General features: G+C 37.6%; 1 protein-coding gene across 1 annotated transcript in view; it reads right to left on the bottom strand.

Annotated features, from left to right (window-relative positions):
- LOC143040958 (uncharacterized) overlaps positions 1 to 5000 on the bottom strand; it is an 899567-nt gene that overhangs the window by 789633 nt on the left and 104934 nt on the right. The gene's annotated exons all lie outside the window — the stretch shown is intronic.

Raw genomic sequence — 5000 nt, 5'->3', positions numbered from 1 at the left:
ACAATTCTTATATTCGTAGTGAGAGGGAACCCGCCAAGGTATGAGCGTCATGTTTTCCCTTTGGCTAACGATTTAATTATTAGGACACTTGCTGCTTTCGAGAGGCATTTAAATCCGTCTCTGTCGTTGTTGTTCTTGTTGGCGGCGATATATGCAGCTTCCACAGTTTTTCTCATTTTCTTCTCAAATCCCTCGTGTAGAATTTCTGCGTTGTTCCAATCAGGTAGATGTCCACATTTGTCCAGGTGACGAACCAGGGAGTTAGATGTTCTATGAGCCCTGAGATCGTTTTTTGTGCTCATTCAAGCGTTTATTGAACCCTCGACCTGACTCACCGAAATAAGATGATGGACAACCGTTGCATGGAATACGGTAAATGACACTGAGATTATTATGCATATTATTATGTTTCTTAAATATTTTTCCTATTTTATTGGAAGATATTTTTGCTATATTTATTCCACCTTTTAACAAATAATCATCAATAGCTATGGTGTTTGTAGAATTAGGGACAGAAATAAAATGAGACTTATCCTTTCCCGGGGTCCGGACGTTTGAGCCATCGTAGATCTTCTTGGCTTTCCTCGTTGTCCTGGTGATCAAACCTCCGGGGTATTTCAGGTGAAACCTTTATCAACTTCGTTCTCAGACCATTTATAATTATTGTTACAGGACAAGTTGGACGAAATCAGCGATGGTAAGAGAAAGGTAACCCTACCCTTCTGGCTGGTAAGTAGATTAAATAAGGATTATGTTGTACTAGAACAAAAACTTAAACGTAGGCTACTTTGGTTATGTAATAACAGTGATTGGAACAAATTGGAAAGGAATGACTTTGTGACCAACCTTTCAGACAGACAGCTATCTAAAGACGAGAAATTGGTACTGTCTTTGGGACTTAAATTTGATATAGGAGGAAAAGGTAAGGACTACAAGAGAAATGTGAACAATAATTATAAATGGTCTGAGAACGAAGTTGATAAAGGTTTCACCCAAGGGGTAATAACATGTTACCAAGCCTTGGCCGATTGTAATCGTTTTGTTATTCCCAAAAGATTTAGAGAAGTCCTTCAGACTTTGAGTAATGATAATGACATTATTATCACCCACGCCGACAAAGGCGGCGGAGTAATTATTTTAAATAAAATTGACTATCTGGACAAAATGTCCGATCTTTTGAATGATGAATCAACATACGAAAGACAACCGGCCGGCAACGCTGATATAGAATCAGCAAGATTTAACACAGAAGCGAGAAAAATCCTACGTAAATCAACCAGGGGAAAAAAGTTGTTAGGATTACTAGAAGAAGCTCCAAAACCCCCGTTAATGCACGGTCTACCTAAAGTACATAAGGTAAATATCCCCATGAGGCCCATAACTTCAGGGATTGGTAGCGCTCCGCACAGACTAGCGAAATGTCTGGCAAAACCCCTTTCCAACGTCATCGGTTCCATCAGCGGGGCCCATTTAAGAAATTCTTCCGACCTGATCCAGAGACTTAAAGATCTAAATGTAAGTGATAAAAAGTTGGCAAGCTTCGATATAACAGCGTTATTCACAAATGTTTCTATTTTTGATGCCCTAGAAGCAGTGAAGAAAGTAACAACAGATATCGATGATGATATCCTTCCAGTCCCAAGATCTGATTATATAAAACTTATTTCCATGTGTGTCAAATTTGGATATTTTATGTTTAACAACATTGAATTTAAACAGATTAGAGGTCTCGCAATGGGGAGTCCATTATCTGCTGTCATGGCATGTTTATTCATGGAAGTATTAGAAATGGACAAATACATCAACATCATGGGAAGAGGTACCATTTGGTTAAGGTACGTGGATGACATAATCGTGGTGATGCCAAAAAGAACTAATATAGAAAATAAGTTGAGAAGACTCAACGCTGTGAATAAAGACATTCAATTCACAGTTGAACTAGAAAAAGAGTGTAATTTACCATTTTCAGACACGTTGATACACAGAGGTTCTCAACAGGTAAGATTCTCGGTGTACAGGAAACCCACCAATAGGGACGACTTTGTCCATTATTTTTCAGCACACAGCAGACGTGTTAAAACGGGTGTTCTAATAGGTTTCTTTCTCAGAGCTTTTCGTATCTGCAGTGAAGAATTCCTAGAGGATGAACTTACTTACATCAAGAATACCTTTAGGAAGCTGAAATACCCCGGAGGTTTGATCACCAGGACAACGAGGAAAGCCAAGAAGATCTACGATGGCTCAAACGTCCGGACCCCGGGAAAGGATAAGTCTCATTTTATTTCTGTCCCTAATTCTACAAACACCATAGCTATTGATGATTATTTGTTAAAAGGTGGAATAAATATAGCAAAAATATCTTCCAATAAAATAGGAAAAATATTTAAGAAACATAATACTATGCATAATAATCTCAGTGTCATTTACCGTATTCCATGCAACGGTTGTCCATCATCTTATTTCGGTGAGTCAGGTCGAGGGTTCAATAAACGCTTGAATGAGCACAAAAACGATCTCAGGGCTCATAGAACATCTAACTCCCTGGTTCGTCACCTGGACAAATGTGGACATCTACCTAATTGGAACAACGCAGAAATTCTACACGAGGGATTTGAGAAGAAAATGAGAAAAACTGTGGAAGCTGCACATATCGCCGCCAACAAGAACAACAACGACAGAGACGGATTTAAATGCCTCTCGAAAGCAGCAAGTGTCCTAATAATTAAATCGTTAGCCAAAGGGAAAACATGACGCTCATACCTTGGCGGGTTCCCTCTCACTACGAATATAAGAATTGTGATCCGTCTGTAATGCTGTAGTCCTCTGAAGAAGACCAAGTTGGTCGCAACGTTAGGGCAATAAACTCTATTCCTAACACATCTTCGTTTGCCCTTCCCCACCCGCATTCTCTCTCTCATATATATATATATATATATATATATATATATATATATATATATATATATATATATATATATATAATGTATGTATGTATGTATACACACACAAACACAAACATACACACACAATCATATATATATATATATATATATATATATATATATATATATATATATATATATGTATATATATATTTTTTACTCTCACTTAGAATTAAGGCAAAATTATAGTCTGACTCGACCACCCCTTTTATAAAGGGGTTTTAGGCCTTTGTATATAGTATCCATACCACCAAATATACATATATATATATATATATATATATATATATATATATATATGTATATATACATATATATATATATATATATATATATATATATATATATATATATATATATATATATATATATACTGGGTACTGCCAGAGTATTCTATTCAGACATGACCTACAAAATTGTAACCCAGGAGGAAGAAGTAAACGATAAACAGGTTATATAGGTCAAGGTTGTTCGAGTTGGCTCTAAAAATAATCTTCGTTGTAGGCGACGCACTAATGACGAGTTTATAATGTTTATGTTTTATAGCTCGACCATATATGGTCAGGTCGACAGCCCAGAACGAGCTTATGTTTATGTGTCTCCAATAACGAGTGGCCAAGGCCTCAATACAATAATATCTTGATTTCTTTTGCGTCATGACACTGTACAGTAGGATCAGAAGTCCTCAAACACTATATTCGAGGCTAATTGCATTTGGGAATTTTATTACTAAATTCCTGAAATAATTTCCTGTATCGTATCTAAATTGTACGATTTTTGTATTGAAAATGTATGGATGATATTATAACAAATGTTTCGTTTATATGATGAAAGCTGTGGATTGCTTAAAAGCTTTTGAGCGTCACTGTAGTATGATGTAAACAAGGGGTTAAGTATGTGTCAGTTAACTTAGATTCAAACGACATGGGCACTCAATAAGCGCATAACATTTTAAAGATGTTTTCTCACTGGGGCTCCGGATGGCTCTGTGGTAACGCTCTTGCATCACACGCTAAAGGTCTAAGTCCCTACCATAACACAAAGTTGGGTGCTGATAGTAAGGTTTCGTACACATGTATGTTTGTGCACTGTTCGAGTCGCCTGATGCCTTAATCAGACAAAACACACGTACACACACACACACACACACACACACACACACACACACACACACACACACACACATATATATATATATAAACACATACATACACACGCACAAACACACACACACACACACACACACACACACACACACACACACACACACACACACACACACACACACACACACACACACACACACACACACACAAAGACAGTCCTATCACATGCACATTCTGACCTTGTACTAAAACCTTCATTCTATTTACCCAGACATGCCCGTGAATGGGGGAGGGGAGGTGCTTGCCTGTGTGAAAGAAGAAAGCACACCAACATCCCTTGGGTCTACCCTAACACTCCCCGCTGAGCGTGGGTGGACCAGCACATTGCAGATTACGTTGTAGCAAACGCTGTCTGGTGATTTTATTGATCTTGAGGGTCAGACCCTGGTCTGAACAGACCCGTGATGGATCGAGACCCCGTTCAGAAAGAGGGGCGATACTGAAATGAATGAAATTGTCTGGCGTTTGTCAAGGACAAGTCTATAGCATATGTCATAACCATGGAAGTGTTTTTTATATAAACACAACCAATCCTTATCCCGCTTCTTCATTGTACCCATGGAAACACGAGTTTCGTTTTTATGTTATATACTTTTCTGTATGATATTTCTTTTACAGCATATTTCATTGGATTATATTGTATCACTGTACACAATGGAAGGTATATTAGCAGACATAAATCCAGAAGGATGATTGAGCTTATGGTATTAACTGTACATAAGCATCTTACGTAGATAAGAAGGTCAGCATAGTATATATTAAGTTACTACGACCTCGTTCATATGAAATCGTTCATGAAAATGGTTTCCAGAACCATGAGAAAGAGCACATGCCCACTCTTTTAAACACACACAAATATACATATATACACGCAGTCACGCAGTGTTGTACA

This window comes from Oratosquilla oratoria, chromosome 30 (genome assembly GCF_046742065.1).
Source record: "Oratosquilla oratoria isolate Oo_2021 chromosome 30, ASM4674206v1, whole genome shotgun sequence".
NCBI classification, from domain to species: domain Eukaryota; kingdom Metazoa; phylum Arthropoda; class Malacostraca; order Stomatopoda; family Squillidae; genus Oratosquilla; species Oratosquilla oratoria.
The sequence above is the reverse complement of the archived record's forward strand: the minus strand, read 5'-3'. Positions and strand labels throughout refer to the sequence as shown.